The sequence below is a fragment of the Aotus nancymaae genome, unplaced genomic scaffold (assembly GCF_030222135.1).
Source record: "Aotus nancymaae isolate 86718 unplaced genomic scaffold, 86718_ANA_hifiasm-v0.15.2.pri h1tg000036l, whole genome shotgun sequence".
NCBI lineage: Eukaryota > Metazoa > Chordata > Mammalia > Primates > Aotidae > Aotus > Aotus nancymaae.
Window position 1 is genome coordinate 13,830,597 of NW_026988450.1, and position 19,955 is coordinate 13,850,551.

The window sequence follows — 19,955 nt, forward strand, 5'->3', positions numbered from 1 at the left end:
CATTCATGTGATCTACAAGTATGCAAACATCTTTTTATCCAGACACTGTAAAGTATTAAATAGAGCAAGAGTTAGTAAGAGATTATTGCAAAATTGTCACATCAATCAGGCCTCATGTGCTTCCTAAGAACTGAGATGATGCATTACTTTAGATAGAGTGCCATTCTAAACCCCAGATTCAACGTCTTCCTCGTCTTTCTAGTGCAATCAAATATACACATCTTGTGAAAAACATAGTTTTTCTTACTTGTGGTGCTCTTTGAGAATTTATATTGATTCCTAAAGATTGCCATTGGTTTTTATAAAATGTTACAAATTATCTTAGCATCTTACCTGGAATTTCCACTAAATTCACCAATTTGTGATTTGTGAAATCTAATTTCTTTTACTTTTTGATAATTTTAATGTGAATTTCCCATTTTCAGTGTTGTACCACCTCTCTCTTCCTCTAAGATCCTCCAAGCTCACCAAAAGCCATAATCTTATTATACCAACAGTTTTATTTATTCAATCTTTCAACAAGTAGTTATTGAACTTCTATAACGTGCCAGGCTCTGGCCTTGGCTCTGGAGCTCACCTTGTGCCAAACAGATACAACTGATACATTCAAAGGGTCCTAATTACTCATTGAGGGACCAACTAGATCTTTTCTCATTGTAAACTTGTAACAAAAGTAAATTAATTAAAATAAATCTACATTATAGTGCCACAAAAAATGAACAGAACCAGAAAAGCATTTTTTACAAAAATTAACAGAACGATGTGCTAGAGGGGAAAAGATGTGAGATCATGGGGCCCTGCCTTCAATAGGGTGGCCATAAAACACCTCTTTGAAGAAGCAGCATCTGAGCTGAGACCCGAAGAACAAGGAGTCAGTGATGCAGAGAACCTCAAGAGATGCCTTCCAATCTGAGAAAAGAGCAAGTGCAAAGGCCATGAGATTTGAAAGAGGTGAACAATGTTCAGGGAACCTGAGAGAAGCCCTCTGGGGTTGAGCCCAATAAGTTTAGTAGAGAGGCTTGAGACTGGACAGGTGGGAGGTAGGACATAGATGGATTATTCAGAGCCTTGTAGGTCAAGGCAAGAAGTTGAGGTTTTACTCACTAGGAAACCATAAGAGGGTATAAGGTGTTAAGTAGCAGTGGGTAAACCTAATCACCTCAATGCTACCTCATTGGGTTAAAAATACCAGCAAATACTATGAACTGCATGTATCTTTAAAAACCAGAACCGCTGGCAAAGAACAAGGACGCTGCACTCTTCCTCTGCTTGAGTAGAAGTTAAATTTAATGTCATTCCTCCCAGCTTTTGCTGTCTTAATCCTTTGAGAATACACAGACACCAATGCAGAGCAAAGTGTGTGCTTGTTCAGCTCACTGACACGTAATAATCTGACATTAGTCAATATGTAGGAAAAGGAAATTCAATCACACAAGACATTTTTGCTTCCAGATTATGTAGAAATGACTTCATTAAGTTTGCTTTCAAAAACTGTTTTTCCAAAAAGCAGATGTCTCTTTAAATGGTTACATTAAAGGGCTCTAATGAAGACTTACATGAGCTGAGATATCAGCACTAATTGTGCTTGATTCTGTCTTTGTCATTTTGGCGATGAAAAATAAAAGAAGACTGGATATTTCCAGCTAATGCAATCCTTTTAGAACTCTTTAGCTGAACGCATCTTTAAGGGACAAAGTGTCCTGGAGAATAAAAACCAGCTCAAGCAATTTCCTTGAGTTGCAGGCATTGGTACAGAGCAAACATGTTTAGAAAAAAGAGGGGCCAGTATATAGAGTTGAGGTATCACTGAGACCCCTGGCCCACATCCAGCACTGCTGTTCCCGTCGCTCCTCCCCTTTCTTCTCTTTACTTTTTTTTTTTTTAGACAGAGTCTTGCTTTGTTGCGCAGGCTGGAGTGCAGTAGCACAACCTCGACTCACTGCAACCTTCATCTCCCAGGTTCAAGTGATTCTCTGTCTCAGCCTCCTGACTAGCTGGAATTACAGGTATGTGCCACCACACACAGCTAATTTTTGTGTTTTTAGTAGAGACGAAGTTTCACCATGTTGGCCAGACTGGCCTCAAACTCCTAACCTCAAGTGACCTGCCCGCCTCAGCCTCCCAAAGTGCTGGGATTACAGGGGTGAGCCACTGCGCCCGGCCACTTCTCTATTCTTCTTTACCTTTCCTTTCTGTATCTCTGGTCTCTCTGTATTTCTTATACTTGGGTATGCCCCTCTCTATGTTACTTTAGTGCCAATGCTACTATTCATTTATTCCATATTTTTGTATCAGTGAAGCTTCCCAGAGCCCGAGTTTTCTTGCCTTTATATAAAGAGAGTCTGACTCCTGTCCCATTGGGTTGCTAGGGAAAACAGACAACACAGGCGGTGACATATTGATAAGACGCCTCCAAATGTTAGTGTTCCCTCACCCATCTCACTCCTTTCAACTTTCCCTTTTCTTCTCTTCCCCTGCCCATGCCATAGATCAAGTTGTTCATGTAGCCAAGGGCTGGAGGTCACCAGTATAGAGTTTAATACACTCAAAAATATATTCTAGCAATTTTGTTTTTCACTTCACTTTCAGAAAGAATTATCGAATCCCTTTGCTAGTGAAAGGCAGGATTTTTTTTTAAGTTGGGGAAAGCTATGTAACAAAGTTGAATCCTATACTTGCCTTTGTGCATAACGGCAATCTGTCAGCAGAGGCCAATCCGAAAAGATAACTAACATCGTCATGTTAATGAAAGCATAAAACAAGCTTTCTTGAGTAGCTCTCCTCCAAGCAGATTCAGGGAACGAGTCTCATTCTGTGTTCTGGTTTTGTGAAAGCCTAGGACCCCGAAGGTTTTGTTTTGTTTTGTTTTGTTTTGCCTGTAGGTACAAAAGAAAAAAGAGTGAAAGTAGGAGTGATTGCATGGGGATTTTTTTAGAGGCCAGGCCTGGAAGTGGTTCACATTACCTCTTTCTGCTCACATTCCTCAGGCCAAAACATAATCACAGTACCTCACCAGACAGCAAGGAAAGCAGAAAAACAGGGTCTAGCTCTGACCCAAAAAGGAAAAGAAATAGAATATGGTGAACACATAGCAAACACTGCCACACAACATTTTATTACAGACAGTTTCCTTTAGTATTTTTTTCATTGTAATGTATATTTGATGTATTAGGATTTTACCAACATTTAAGAAAATTAGAAAAAAAGAAAACGTACTCAAACTTTAAGTTTCCATAGAATAATAGGGACTGTCTTAATCTTTATCCTCTGTGCATCTTACAAAAATAATGTCAGCTAGGAGAGTAAATAATGCTACCCACAACATTATTCTCTAGGGCACCATATGGACCCCTTCTCCTGGCAGTAGAGAAATCTCTCACCTGTCCTGTCTCTTTTTCAGCCTTCCATGGCCCCTTGGTCTCTTCAGTCTTTTTGCTACCCACTCACTCTTGTGCTTGGTCTCTGGCATTTGTTTGGTTGGACCAGATGTTGGGGTTGGGAGGATGGAGATGAAAAAAATACTATAATACTAACAATGCTAAAAGAGTCCTGGTAACTTCTATTCCTTGAGCTGCATCACCTAAGGCAGCCTATGTTACTTTGTGACTTAGAGAAATGAAAAAGAGTGAGGTAGATAAGGGGGTGGAAGTAACTACCTTGTCTCATTGAGGTAATTTCTGCTCTGTTAAAATAAGTTGAGAGCCAGGAATAAAAGTGCAAATGAAAGAAGCATATGCCATAGCTTATAAACCATCTTATCTAACTTCAGGTCACTGGTTTAATGCCCTTACATTATTCCAGAGCCTTTTGCAAACTCTTTAAACGCATTCATTACTTTGGGAAGACTGTAAATTGGAATATTATTAGTGTAAATTTGGCACCATGTGTTAACATTAAAAATGCACATACCCTTTGACCTAGAAATTTTTAGAAAGTTGTCCTGCAGATGTACCCACATTTGTGTAAAAAAGTCATTCATTGTTTTCACTGAAGCATTCTGGTAGTAAGAAAAGATTAGAATAACCCAAATGCCTACCAGTGGAAAACTGCTTACATAATTTATGGAATAATGCCATGGGTCATTATGCAGCATCAGAAAAGAACGAATAAGACTGTATGCTGGAGTATTTCCAAGACAGGGTAAGGGGAAAAGCCACATGCAGAAGTGGGTGCAGTATGCCACTATGTTTGTGAAAAGCGGGGGAAGGGATTGTATGATGATTTGTCTAAGTCTCCGGAAGGATGTAAAAGAAATCAGTTGCACTGGTCATCTCTGGGAAAAAGGACTGAGTGGCCGGGTGCCATAGACCAAGGAAGGAGACATTTTAGTCTTTCCTCATATAACCTATTTAGGAAAATTCAAGTTCATTCATTCATTCATTAAATGTTATGGTCTTCAACCAGCAGTGTCAAAGGCTACTGAGAGCAGAGTTTCAGCTCCTCACTTGAACTGGAACATTCCAGGGAAGCAGCATCTCCTTGAAGGGAATTTGACTAAGGCATTATCTGAGAGAAGAGTAGGAGCCATGTAACCTACATTTCCTCCATCTCCATCTGGAGAGTCCTTTCAGGTGTCTTAGGAAAATCTAGGTTTTCCCTTTACAAGGAAGGAAGCATTTTCTTTCATGGAAAATTGAACTCTGCTCTCCTATAATCGTTTCAGCTTGGCTCAAGCTCAGGAAAGTAAATAGCAAAAATAGGTGAACCATAAAATTAAGCCTACATCATTGGGGTGTTAACTAAGGCCATTAAATTTGTCATTTGGGATCTAAATATTGGAATAGGACTTTGATGATACTGTGAAATTGTACCTAAAGTTGACTAATCCAGAATAATAATATAGTAAACAGCATGATTGAAAAATTTGAAAAACTACTCAAGCTTTCCAATTGGTATTTACATTTGCACATTCCCATCCTTAATGACATAAAATGAAATAGCTCTACAGATGCTTAATGCATCAGGGCTCAATGAATCTGGAGGAAAAGCAGATGGCTTATGTATATCTGAGAGCATTTTAATATTAAGCAAATAAACCACAAATTAGATGGGCGTGGCAGAGGCACATCCTGTTGCACGATTCATGGTGAGAAGTGAGTATTTCAGACGTCTGTCCTCTGTACTTTACAAGAGTTTATTCAAAATGGCTGCAGGGTAAGGGCTAGGGAATTAAACAAGGCTAAGAAGCAAGACAGTAGAAGAGTGAGAATCCACACTGTGGTATAGATGAATGCTACAGTAGGGGCTGCTCAACTGGTTCCTGAGAGGGAAGGGAGGACCTTTGTTCACACTGTTCTGTCTCTGTTGTGCTGAGCTGGGACTGGGGTTGTTGCAGAACTAAAAACAGAGAAAAGCTGAACTGACCTATATCAGAAATGTCATAGAGATAAGTGGTAGAAGGAAGATGAAGGAAATGGGAAACACGAGGAGGAAGAAGGAAAGGTAGGTTGGGAGTTTAGAGAGGTAGGAAGAAAAAGAGGTTAGAGGGACATAAGCAACTTTAAGAAAAGTGGACAATCAATTCAGAATTTATATGTATATCAAAACATCATGCTGTTTACCATAGATATATACAATTCCTATACATCAATTATAATTCCATAAAGCCAAAAATATTTAAAATATTAGAATAATTATAATAGTATCCCAAAAAGTGGAACCCAAATTAGCAGCATCAGCATCACCTGGGAACTTATTAGAAATGCAAATTCTCAGGCTTACCTCAGACTGAATCAGAAACTCTTGGGTGGGCCCAATAGTCTGTGAACAAACTCTGTAGGTGATTCTTATGCAGTCTTCAGACTGAGAACCACTGGTTCATACCTTCTATCTAACATGATATCCAAGTTGACCTATGTTATAAACATTCCTATTGAACATAAAAGTGATATGAAATTGCTAGAAGCTGTCTGTATTGGTCTGTTTTCACACTGCTAAAAAGATACTACCTGAAACTGGGTAATTTATAAAGGGAAGAGGTTTGATTAACTCATAGTTCTGCATGGCTGGGGAGACCTCAGAAAACTTACAATCATGACAGAAGGTGAAAGGGAATCAAGGCACAACTTACCTGGTGGCAGAAGAGAGAGTGTGCAACGGAAAGCTGTCACTTTTAAGACCATCAGATCACGTGAGAGCTCCATCACTATTATGAGAACAGCATGGCAAAAACCACCCCCATGATCCAATCACCTCCCTCGACACTTGGGGATTACAATTCAAGATGAGATTTGGGTAAGGACACAGACAAACCATATCATTCTGCCCCGGCTCCTTCCAAATCTCATGTCCTTTTCACATTTCAAAACCAATCATGTCTTCCCAACAGTCCCCCAAAGTCTTAACTCATTTCAGCATTAAAACAAAAGTCCAAGTCCAAAGTATCATCTGAAACAATGCAAGTTTCTTCCACCTATGAGCCTATAAAATCAAAAGCAACTTACTTAGTTCCAAAATACAATGGGCATAGAAGTATTGGGTAAATGTTCCTATTCCAAATGGGAGAAATTGACCAAAACAAAGGAAACACAGGCCCCATGCAAGTCCAAAACCCAGTGGGGCAGTCATTAAATCTTAAAGGTCCGAAATGATCTCCTTGTCTCACATCCAGGGCACGCTGATGGAAAGGGTGGGGCTCCCGTTGCCTTGGGCAGCTCCTCCTCTAGCTCTGCAGGGTACAGCCTCTGCAGCTGCTTTCACAGGCTGGTGTTCAGTGCCTGCAGCTTTTCCAGGCACATGGTGCAAGCTGTCAGTGGATCTACCATTCTGGGGTCTGGAAGATGGTGGCCCTCTTCTCACAGTTCCACTAGGTAGTTCCCCAGTGGGGGCTCCAACTTTCCACACTGCCTTAGCAGAGGTTCTCCCTGAGGCATCTTACGAAGAACAGCTTGGGAGGCAATAGAACTATTCACTGAAAGAAATACTAAGAAAAAATTCCCCACCCCCACCCCTGGCTTTGGAAAAAAATTGCTTCTGGCACATTTCTCAAAATTAAGCTCCGAATAAAATTTGTAAATTGTAGATGGAAAGGGATAATAAGGACAGTCACGTGATAATAGGAATGTATTTGGATTAACTTCTGAAAAAAAAACAGAAATGGGGAGATTTTAAAATCACAGCAGTAAGAATGAAGAGGTGAACAGAAATAAACAAATTTTGGGTTCATTTTAATTAAAAAGTGCGAAGGTCAATAATACACAAGACACCTAAATAAAAGTGATAAAGAAAAACAAATTGAGGATTTGGAACTCACGATTCCCTTGGAGGTCACCTCTGTAGTAGTGAGGTGTAATGGAGTGAGAAAAGCCTGGGTTTTCACGGTCAATGTTCAGATCCACCAGCTGTAACTTACATCATTCTGCATAATTCACTTAACAGGGATTGACATGTTTTAATTCTTACTTTGCTCTATAATGGGAGAAGTAAAGTGTTTAATTAGGGCCATTATTAACTTTCAGTTTACTAAATAAATGAACTCTTAGAAAAAAAAAAGGAGGAGGAGGAACAATGTCTAGTGAGTGTGTTAGTAAATTTTAGCATATTTTTGACAATGCCCATACTCCAGAACCTCATAAAAATAAAAAGTTCAACTAAAGACTTTCATTACTCCTTAGGACTTTTTGGAGTCAGATTTACGGGATTTTCTGTGTTTGGTGCTGGGTTGACATGAGGTCTGAGTTGGAAGCAAGAAAGTCTCACCTTATTTGGGTTGAATTATTAAAATTTAGACTATGAGTCCAGCACATTTTTTCCAGTATATTTCGTGTTTGGGCCATTGACATCAGCACTCATTTGCTGTTTGTGGTCAGAAGGCTTATACCCTCTTGGGTCTCCAAGTTCTCGTCATTTATTTTATGAAAGAGGCCATATGGACACCGTCTTCTATAATGGTGTCAAATTTTAGTCAGAGGATCAAATTTTAAAATGAGTGCATAAAGCAAAAGCTAAGTGTAGTCAAAATTTCCATGATACATGCTGTGATTCACCTCTCAAGTGCAGCGTCCACAAACCTGATTGTTTACTCACGTTCGGCCAGGTCAGGAGTTTCTCTGGTGTTGAATGCACAGTCCTTCATCAGTTATCTAAGTGGCACCAGCCACACACAGATAGTGATGGGGGACAAAATGAAGTCCCAGTCTTCATATAAATTACATTCTAGGTAAGGCAGCAGAAAACAGTTATGTGAGCAAGTAAATAAAATTCCTTTGGATAGTTTCATGTCCAGTGGAGACAAATAAAGCAGAGGAAGAGAGCCACTGGGCCAACCAAGACAAGAGTTATTGCAGGAAGGTGGTCAGAAAAAGCCTCGTTGGGAAAGTAATGTTTAAGTCAGGACTGGAAGGAAGGCCAGGACATGGACATTGAGTGAGGAAGGGCAGGGTGGCTGGAGATGAGCTGAAAGTGGCAGCAGGGGCCAGATCACTGAGGCCTCAGAGGCCAATGCATGCAGTTCACTGTTAACTGTGAGTGAGTTAGGAATCTGTTGGAGAGTTTGGCACAGAGAAGTAACATGATGGGACTCGGGTTTTTGAAGGATCTCTCTGACTCCTTTATTAAGAAGGGATAATTGGGGAGCAATCGCAGGAACAGGCAACAGGTCACAGACTCACTCTGCACCTGGCTGCAGCCCCAGACAGGTGTTTCTTTTTCATCTGCCAGAGAAATACTGCTGTGGCCACCTGACCTGCTGAGGGTGATGCAGCTTCCCAGGGGATGTAGGGAGAAAAGAAGAAAAAAAAGAAAATCAGGCAGCAGGTAAGTAGACTGTGGCAGTACTCCAGGTGAGACTTGGTGGTGGTTTCCACCACATCAGTAATGGCAAGAGTGTGTAGAGGTGACTGGATTTTGTGGTCACCAGAATCCCGTGGTCACCAGTCAGATGAGTTAGTTGACAGATGTCTGTTATGGTGTGACTGTCCCCCAGAATTCAGGTGTTAAAACTTAATCACCAATGTGACTGTATTAAAAGGTGGGGCCTTTAGGAGGTGATTACATCATTAGGGTAAAGCCCTTGTGAATGGGATCCAGGCCTTTATAAAAGACGCTCCACGCAGTCCTTTTTTGCCCTTGCAGTTTTCTGACATGTGAGGATGCAGTAATAAGGCCCTCATCAGACATTAGCCCTTCCAGGACTTTCATCTTGGACTTTCCAGTCTCCAGAACTACGAGAAATACATTTCTGTTCTTTATAAATCACCCAGTCTGCATGGTATTTTGTTATAGCATCTCAAACAGACTAAGACCAGATATTCACAGTGGAAAAATCAGCCTGTTACCCCTGGATATACTAATCAGTCTTCCCACCATTCAAAGTAGGATATCATACCTTAGGTCCTTTCTGATGTGATGTAGGATGCTATACCCATCCAGCACTAATGCATAGTATTTCTGCCAAAGATTCAAACCTGCTTCCAACTTTCCAGTTTACAGAAAATGTTGTTGGTAAAGTAAGATGACACTATGAGAGAGCAAACAAAATCAGCATTCCACAGGAAAACTGCCACAATCTCTCCAACAAGTTGGTGGAATTTTTTAAAATAAGAATGGAAGAATGAACATGGTTCAGGAAGGTTTTCTGCCTGGGGCCCTGTTTGCACTCAGCTTTGATAGCACTTTCTGGAATCCACTTTCCCTGACTTCCTCTCCCACCCAGCAGCCACTCCCTGAACCTTCTCTCTCTTTGCCTCAGGGTTCCTGTTCAATTCAATTTGGTTTCTATGATTCTCCGCAGTTGCACACAGTTTTCTGTACTCACTTGCATCTTGGAACCATGTGAGGACTTCTATTCAGCAGTTGTTCTCATATCCAGGTACTTTGGTCCCACTCAGGGTGGCTCTTCTATGTTTAGGAACATATGTGGGTTTTGTTTCTCTGGTTTTAGTGATATTCCAATTTTACAACTTGTAGGGCTTGTTATATTTGCTTTTTTTTTTCTTTTTTTTTTTAGGGGTGGGGACGGATGGAGTCTCACTCTGTCACCTAGACTGAAGTGCAGTGGAGAGATTTCAGCTCACTGCAACCTCTGCCTCCTGGGTTCAACTGATTCTCGTGCCTCAGCCTCCCAAGTAGTTGTGATTATAGGCATGCACCACAACTCCCAGATAATTTTTGTATTTTTAGTAAAGACAGGCTAGTTTCGAACCCCTGACCTCAAGTGATCCACCCTCCTCGGCCTACCAAAGTGCTGCAATTACAGGCGTGCGCCACCGCACCCAGCTGCTTTTCATTTTCCTATCACTTGCACTAACAACTACTGATCCCTCCCCAGTCCTGTTGCTGGCCCAGGTTTGGCTGATATACCTGAATTCTGTGATTTGGGAAGATTTTCCGTCATCCAGTTTTCTTGAGGATGATTTTCATGTGTATTTTTTCCTTTCATTATGCTGATTGGTCCATTTGGCTTTCAGTGATAACTTGAAAGATGAAATTTTCTGCTTGATAAACCAACTAAGGCTAAAAACTAGCAGTTAATGAGATCAGAAGAGAATAAAAAGAGTGTGTCTTCCGTTCTAACAGGTATGAGGTGATATCTCATTGTGGTTTTAATTTGCATTTCCCTAATAATTAGTGACTTTGAGCATTTTTTCATGAACCTGATAGCCTTTTGTATGTCTTCTTTTGAGAAACTTCAGTGCAGGTCCTTTGCTCATTTTTTAATTGGGTTGTAGATTTTCTTGTTATTGACATTTTTGGGGTCCTTGTATATTTTGAATATTAATCCTTTATCAGATGTATGGTGTGTCAGTCTGTTTTGCACTGTTATAAAGGAAAACTCAAGGCTGGGTAATTCAGGAAGAAAAGATCATTGATTATCTGGCTCACAATTTTGCAGGGTGTACAATCTGTGGTGCTGGCACCTGCTCAGCTTTTGGAGAGGACTCAGGAAGCTTTTACTCATAATGGAAGGCAAAGCAGTAGCAGACACATCACATAGCAAGAGTGGAAGCAAAAAAGACACCATGCTTTTTTAACAACCAGGTCTCATGTGAACTTTGAGAACTCACTCATTTCTGTGGGGAGCACATCAAGCCGTTTATAAGGGATCCACCCTCATGACGCAAACACCTCCCGCTATCTCCCACCCGTAACAATGGGGATGACATTTCAACATGAGATTTGGAGGGGACAACTATCCAAACTATATTATATGGTTTGCAGATATTTTCTTTCACTTTGTGACTTATCTCTTCACTTTGTTAATTGCTTCCTTTGCTTTGCTGAAGCTTTTGAGTTTAATGAAATCCCATTTGACGATTTTTGCTTTTGTTGCCTGTGCTTTTGGGATCCCATGTAAAAAATTATTGCCCAGAGCATTGTTGTGAAGCTTCCCCCCATATATTCTTCTAGTAGTTTTACAGTTTCAGGTCTACTATTTAAGTCTTCAATCCATTTTGAGATGATTTTTTAATATGATGTGAGATGGAGATCCAGTTTCATTCTTCTGAATGTGAGTATCTGATTTTCCCAGCACCATCTATTGAAGAGACTGCCCTTTCCCCATTGTATGTTCTTGGCACCTTTGTCAAAAATGAATTGACTGTAAATGTATGAGTTTATTTGTGGTGTTGGTGAGAATGTAGAGAAAAGGGACCCCTTGTAAACTGTTAGCAGGACTGCACATTAGTACAGCTATAATGGAAAATAGTATGGAGGTGCCTCAAAAGACTAAAAATAGAACCACCATATAATCCAGCAATTCTACTTCTTGATATATATTCAAAAGAATTGAAATACATATGTTGAAAAGATATCTGCACTCTCATGTTTACTGCAGCATTATTCACAGTAGCCAAGATACGGACTCAACCTAATTGTTCGTTAATGAATGAATGGATACAGAAAATGTGGTATATATACACAATGGAATACTATTCAGCCTTAAAAATGAAGGAAATTCTGTCGTTTGTGACAACATGAATGAAGCTTAAGGACATCATCCAGGCTGGAGTGCAGTGGTACAATCTCGGCTCACTGCAACCTCCACCTCCCAGATTCAAGCGATCCTCCCACCTCAGTCTCCCAAGTAGCTGGGACTACAGGTGCGTGCCACCACACCTGGCTCACTTTTCTATTTTAGTAGAAATGGGGTTTTGCCATGTTGCCCAGACTGGTTTCAAACTCCTGGACGTAAGATATCTACCTGCCTCAGTCTCCCAAAGTACTGGTATTACAGGGGTGAAGAATAAGTTTTTGAAATCTATGCTACAGCAGGTGACTATAGCCAATAATAGTGTATGATATATTTCAAAATAGCTCAGAGAGTAAATTTCAGATGCCTCACTATAAAAAATGATAAGTAAATGAGATGATGGATATGTTACTTAACTGAGTTTAATCATTCCACATTGTATACGTGTATCGAAAGATCACATTGTACTCCATAAATGTATACAATTATAATTTTACAATTAAAAATAATATTAATAAGAAAAAAAATTTAAGGAGCATGTCTTCCTAGTACCAAAGTGTTTCCAGAAGCAAAGAGGGACCACTACAACAAATGACTGATAAAGTTACGTGAGAATTCGGGACATTGGATTAAGCCACCTGGAGTTCATTGGTAACCTTGACAAGAGCAATTTCTATGAAGCACAGGAATGAAAACACCAAAGTCCTGTGGAATAGATTTGAGAGAGGATAGGAGGGGAGAAATGAGAGTCATCAAGTATAGATGACTCTTTCGAGAAGGATTATTATAAAGGTGTACAGCAAATTAAGGAGATGATGAGAGAGTGTGCGGAGTCAACAGAGAACTTTTAAAGGTAGGAGGTACTATAGCATGTGTGACTGATGGAATGAGTCTGGAGAGATTGTGAATGTCGATGATGTAGGAGGAGGGGGCCATTTGCTAGTGTGATGCCCCTGGGTAGTAGAACAGGGAAAGGATCTAGTGCACAGTAGAGGAGCTGGTCTCAAATGACAATGAGTGACTGGCCAGAGCTTCAGGTAGGGGAGGGAGAGAATATGTGTACAGATGAAGTTGGGGGAGCACTGAACAGTGGGGCTTATTAGTTCTCTTCTAATCCTTTTCAACATTTCTGAGCTAACAGGAGGAAGTTCATCAGGTTACAGTGAGGAGAGAAGAAAGGTGTTGGAGATTTGACAGGAAGTGTAGGAAGCAGTTACCAAGGAGAATGAAGAAGGAAACAAACTAGGAAAGTGTATTCAGATGGTGCAGCTTATGGCAGTGCCAAAACCAGCTTGGTCTTCCTCAGATAACACCAAATGAAAGAATTGGTTTGCATTTAGGGTCATTTATACACAAAATGCAGTGTTTTTTATCATTTTTGCTGATTGTGCAAAGTGGAGTTTGAGAAATTTGAGAAATTAAATGCATATCTGATGGTATCCACTGACTTTCCCTTTTCAGTCAGATATTTATTCACCTAAGGATTATGGTTCCAACTCACATTCAGTTTGGCTCTCGATATTATCCTGCTCTCAGCAGCCTACGTACATAGATGAGTGGAAAGCATGTACATGAACACTTAACCATGTATACTTCTACTGGGTGGCACTTAAATAGAACAGGCAAATATCAAAGAAAAAAAGACTTGAATTTCCTAGGAGCGGTGACATTTCTCCCATTTGTTTCACAAAATTTCACCAGTGAGAAAAATAATGAAAGATGGTCCTTGATCTCTTTCACCTCTTGACAATGATTCAACATTTCTTTCTGGTTTACAAGGTGAATTTTTTTTTAATGTTTTAAATCTAAAATCTCAAACAATGGTGTCAAAGCACCAGGCTGGAGCTCACCACGGGGAGCCAACTGGGGTCCTGTGCCCTGGGTGGTGCTGAGGCTCACGCTGTACACAAGGCACAGGGACAGCTCCAGAGCTTAGGTAGAGGCTCTGGTCCTGGATATGGACCACAGGCACAGGATGTACTACTTATTCCTTAGACTTTATAAACTCAAATGCTTTCCTTCAAGAAATACAGTTTAAGTTCCAGGCTTGGAGTTAGGCACAGAGGCAACAAAGTAAACAACTTATGGTTCTTCCACCTCAAGAGCTAACTCCCAGTCCAGTGCAGAAGAAGGGTATTAAATTAGTGAACTCCATGGAAGGCTAGAAGAGCCTGTAAAAGTCAGTCTATACAGAGCCAAGCATCAGAGAGGGCCAAGGTAAATGTCAAGGATCCTTTCAGAGGAGTGTGGCGAAGGGGAAGATTTGAATTACAAAATGTCCTATCTCCAACTGTGTAGCTATAGGCAGGTCACAGTCTCTGAGCATCTGTTTTCTCATTTGCAAAATTAGGGTGGTAGTAGCAATAAGAATAACAAGTTACAAGAGGATGTGCTAATTAAATATTTATCAACTGCCCTGTACCGGGGCTTTGCAAGTGCTCAGCAAATGTCAATTCCCTTCCCCTGTTTCTGCCCTTGCATGTTTGAGTTCTTTAACAATAATTTGGAGATGAATGTTTTCAGATTAGACATGGAAAAGTTAAGATAATCTGGGAGTTCAATTGCAAGTTAAAAGTCACGCGTCTGGAATTAGTTGAAGATTGATAATTAAGAGAAAGCTTCTACAAAATAGCTGGCCTGTAGTCTTTCACAAATGTCAAAGTCACAAAAGACAAAAACGGAGGAGCAGATTAAAGACTAAGAAGACGTGACAATTAAATGCAACTTGTGATTCTGAATTGGATTCTAGACCCGAAAATACATTTTTATTTGCATAGAAGACAATGTCAGGACAATGTGTAAAATTTTAATAAGGTCTGTTGATGTTGATAATTATGCAATATTATATAAGAGAATGTTCTTGTTTTTAGGAAATATACACTAAAGTATTTAGGAATAAAAGGCAACACATCTGCAATTTAATCTCAGGTGTCTCAGGTGGTTAAAAATAGTATGTATATATGTGTCAGTGAATATACACACACACCACACACAAACACAGAGAACAGAGAATAGGAGAGAAAGACAATAATAATGCAAATGTGTAAAATGTTAACATTTGGGTGTGAGTGAAGGGCACATTGGAATTCTTTGTATAATATTTGCAATTTTTCTATAAGACTAAAATTATTTCAAAATAAAGAGTTTCCATTATAAAAGGCAAAATAAGTGACTTTTAAGTCATAATGATTCAGGAAATCCTACAGAAAAAAGAAAATCCAAATTAGCAGCCAGGCTTTAAAAAGGAAACACATTAAAATGACCCAAGCCAGAGTCTTGGCTAGGTTCACAGAATTCGGGAAGACCTAATTAGAAGTGATGAGACCTGAACTGGTAATACCTTGATACACTCTCATTAGCTCAGCATCAGTTCTCGCCTTAAGGTACAGTTCAACAGGAGGGCAGCATTTGTGTAGTTTCTGGGCACCCTGAGGCACTTCATAGTTTGTCAGGTCTTTCTGTTTGAAAGCAAAGAAAAGGTAAAAGCTTAATTGTAGTAGCAGAGCAGTAATAAAGCACACAACTGATCCTACATGTAAATGGCTGGTTCGGGATCATGCCTTCCAGAAAACTTCATTCCTCTTGGAATGCTTTTATTCATGTAAAACAGAAGAAGTCTGTAAACCTTAACCAGGCTACTTCAATTGTACTATTTCACTGTCAGAATGATTCAGCCTCCTCTTAATTTAATGTGCACAATCAATTCTTTATTTCTGAAAAAATCCATTATATAAAATATGGAAATATTCATATGTACAAAAGCATAAATTAATAATTCTAATGTATTATATTTATGTACAACATGTAATTATATATTTATGTACAAATATATATAACATAATAATTCCTTAGGAATCAATTAAAAAGTTGCAAGAATTAATTAATGGCTGGATAAAAAGAACAGGTACAAAATTCGCAGACAAACACATCAGTGGAATGTTAGTAAACAAACTCCCCACTCCTAAACCCTAAAAAAACCTGTTAAAAATTTATAGAGATACTATTTTGATAGGTTCAAGGGGTGTATGTTTAAAACTTTCTATTTAAGGTAGTAAACAAATTAATTTCATTGAGAAATACCAACAGATAATGAAATAACTAATCCAATGAGAAATATACCATATATAAAACTACTTAGCTGAACTAGGAGATATAAAAGACACTTTGTATATTGCCATATCAAAAAAGAACACTAAACATTGTAAAGATATGGGTTCTTCTCAAATCAATACATAGGCTTGTTGTATTCCCAATAAAATCATGTTGTGGGGGAAAGGGGAGATTTTTAAAAAATAATCCTAAAATTCATCTTAACATATAAATTGGAAAGGATATCAAAACTAATTCTTTAAAAGAAAACCAATAAGGGAGGGTCAGTCCTATATTAAAATATGTTACAAATATATTGTAAATTAAATAAGAGATATTGACATAAGAATAATCATAAATTAATGAAACAAAATCGATGGCAGAAAACAGACAACAGCGTTTACAGTAATTCATTATATCCTACAGACAGCACCATGAATAACTGGAAAAAGAGATTATTTGACAACGATTCTGGAAAAACTGGTTGTAAATATGGAACAAAAAATTAGCTACTAACTTCACTTCATACTCCAAAATCAACTGTGGTTGAGTCATAGGGTTAAAAAATTATACCATAGAAAATCAGAAAAAAAAATTAAAAAAATTAAAAAAAGGGAAATACTTTCTTTTATTATTATTTTTTTTGAGACAGGGTCTCGCTCTGTCACCAGCCAGGCTGAACTGCAGTGGCGCGATCACGGCTCACTGCAACCTCTACCCCCCTGGTTCAAGCAATTCTCCTGTCTCAGGCTCCCAAGTAGCTGGGACTACAGGCACACGCCGCCACGCCCAGCTAATTTTGTTGTTGTTGTTGTATTTTTAGTAGAGACGGGGTTTCGCCATGTTGGCCAGGATGATCTGGAGCTCCTGATCTCCTGATCCGCCCTCCTCGGCCTCCCAAAGTGCTGGGATTACAGGCGTGAGCCACCGCACCCAGCCTAAAAGAGGGAAATACTCTCTGGGGTTAAAGAAAGAGATAAACGAACATTGAAAGAAAATCTAAAAATTTGGCTACATAAGAAGAAAAATTTCTTTATGTTAAGGAAAAAGGAAGAAATAAAGTCAAAGAAGACTGAGATAAAAACATTTTCTATAAAGATGACAAATAAGAATTAATAATGTTATGTAAAGAACTATATACCTAACTTGTTAGCTTGAAAGTAGGGTAAAATAAAAATGAAATAAAATAAGAACTACATATCAAAAGAAAAAAAGAACTGTATACCAAATAAGATAAACATTAAGAAACTAATTAAAGGTAAAAGAAATGAATAGTTAATTCGCAATATAGATAAAACAAATATTGAGCCTAGTGTGGTGGTATGTGCCTATAGTCCCAGCTGTTGGGGAGGCTGAGGCAGGAGGACTGCTTGAGCTCAGAAGTTGGAGGCTGTACTATGATTATGCCCATGAATAGCTGCTGCATTCCAGCCTGGGCAATACCAAGAGACCTTGTCTCTAAAAAATTAATAAAGAAATAAAAAAAAGTACTGAGCTCATTTATTACCACTAGCCATCAAAGAAATGAGAGAAACAATAATGTACTCCTCTTCGTTTATTCGCAGGTAATGTTTTCTTGCTTCAATATCGGATGCTTTGACCTGAGAGGCTTCCTGAGGGGGAGGAGAGCCTGTGGGGGGAGGCGGGGCGCTGCTTTTCCCAGGGTCAGCTGATTCTTAAAAGTAACAAGCCCTCTTCTGATGGTGCCTTTCGTAAGCGAACTAACCAGTTCAGAGCGGGCTCCCAGCCCCCTGCTTAATGAGTTCTTGCCCTGGGGGACACTATTCCCCTGTCCTAATCGCCTCAGGCGCAGGCAGTTATGCATCGGGTTATGCAAGCCAGCCAATCTCAAAGTTGCTTAGCCTGCTTACCCTGCCTCCCCACTCCTTCCTGCAAACACCACAAAAAGCCTCTTTCTGGCGGTGGCTCCACTCACTCTCTGCTCCTACAACCGACCTCAGCGCCCCTTCTGTGGCCTGCGTGGGTGACTGACCTGCTCCCCTCCTCCTGGCAACTGTAATAAACTATCATTTTGATGGCAATTGTCTCCGGATCTGTTGGCTTCACCATACCTAAGTAAAAAATAAAATCTACATTTTAGAAGGGTCTCGTGGGCAGACTGTCAGCCTCCATCCAAGCTGGCAAATTTGAGCAGTCTTGTCTCTGTTTTCAGGGGGCCATGGTTTCTAACTGGTTCAACACTTGGACAACGACAGCTCATGGATACAAAAGTGGATTAATTTCTCTGGATGCTTTCAGCATCTCATGTGCTTATCGTGGGAGGATCTTGGTCAGGAAGGACACATGGTTGTCTGTCTGCTTACCTGCCCAGACAACAAGGACTGCCCAGTGGACCACAGCATCAGGAGCCAAATAAAATTGTTATTTATTTGTTTGTTTGTTTGTTTGTTTTGAGACAGAGTCTCACTCTATCTCCCAGGCTGGAGTGCAGTGGCTCGATCTGGGCTCACTGTAACTTGTGCCTCCTGGATTCAAGCAATTCTTGTGCCTCAGCCTCCCAAGTAGCTGGGATTACAGGCCTGCGTCACCATACCCAGCTAATTTTTGTAGTTTTAGTAGAGACAGGGTTTCACCATGTTGGCCAGGATGGTCTCGATCTCCTGACCTCGTGATCCTCCCACCTCGGCCTCCCAAAGTGCTGGGATTACAGGAGTGATCCACCATGCCTGGCCATAAAATTGTTATTTTAAACCACTGAACTAGGAGAAGATGGAGTTGTTGCACAACAAGGGCTTCTGAAACAGCTTGATGTCCTGAGATTAGCACTCCCCCAATCTGGACCTGAAACCCCGTCCTGTGGGAGGATTAGATGAACACGGAACTGAGCCTGATAGACACTGCAAACGAGGTTCCTGTCAGCCAGGGGAGCGGTAGGTACCCTGAGGGTATCGTGAGGAAGGCAGTGAGGTCCAGATCCAGGAAGCTGCAGCAACATTAGGCCACTGCAGTGGACCTCATCTTGAGAAGGCTTTTAAACCAAAGTTCAAGGAAAAGGGGAACAAGTACTCTTCTGGGGCTTGTCCTTGTGCAGGTATTAGGGGCTCGGAGGAAGCTTAGTCCTTCAGCGTTTCTCTTTTTCCTGTACATATAGGAAAGGATTCAAACACGGTCATCACTTTCTTTTCTTTTTTTTTCTTTTTAAATAGAGACAGGGTCTCTGTATTGCTCAGGCTGGTCTCAAACTCCTGGGCTCAAGTGATCTTTGTGCCTCAGCCTCTGAAAGTCTTGGGATTAAAGGCATGAGCCCCCATGCCTGGCCAGTTTTCTGGTTCTTTAAAGCTACATTGCTTAAGCACAAGGCCAAAATGAGGTCTCTCACGACTTCTGCCTGAATTAAACTTACGCAGTGAATGCTGGGCTGGGCACTCAGTCTTCCCCACATGTGGTAACGTTCTGCTCCTGTCATGTTTTGACCACAAAGCAGCAGACACTGGCGCAGCTGAGGCCGAGGCTGGGGCTGCAGCCTGAACCTGTACATCACTCAGTTAATTACAAAGCCAGGCAAATCACCCCAAAGACCCACCTATCTAAGGGTGCTGGATAAGAAAAAAAATCCTGAATATCAAACCCCCTCTGCGGGAGAGACCAGGGAGAACATGGAAGAGAAGAGGTCTGGGGTATGCAGTGGCGGTGACCCAGAGCAATTCTAACCCAGGAGGCCTCTACGGGGAGCCTACACCTGAGCGCTGGGAGAAGCAGGGTTACCCGTCAGTCTGTGTTGGCTTTAAAGAAACCACCCTTCCTGCCCGAAGGAGGCGAGTGCTGGTAGCTTTTACAGAGGGAATGTCTTACAGTCACTGAAAATTTTTGAAAGTGTAATTCTTGATACTGCATCTCCAAGACAGAGAGAGAAGCCCCTAGTCACCCTCCTGAACACCATAAAGTTGTGATCTCCACCAGACACTGGGACACTGGTCCTGGACTCTCGGCTTGTGGG

The 19,955-nt window shown here is 40.5% G+C and overlaps 1 non-coding gene across 1 annotated transcript; it reads left to right on the forward strand.

Moving 5' to 3' along the window:
- Nucleotides 1-8,599: 8,599 nt before the first annotated feature.
- LOC135278173 (small nucleolar RNA SNORA77) lies at nt 8,600-8,713 on the forward strand. Its single transcript, XR_010345726.1, has one exon. It is a non-coding gene; the product is annotated as a small nucleolar RNA SNORA77 (small nucleolar RNA).
- Nucleotides 8,714-19,955: the final 11,242 nt, after the last annotated feature.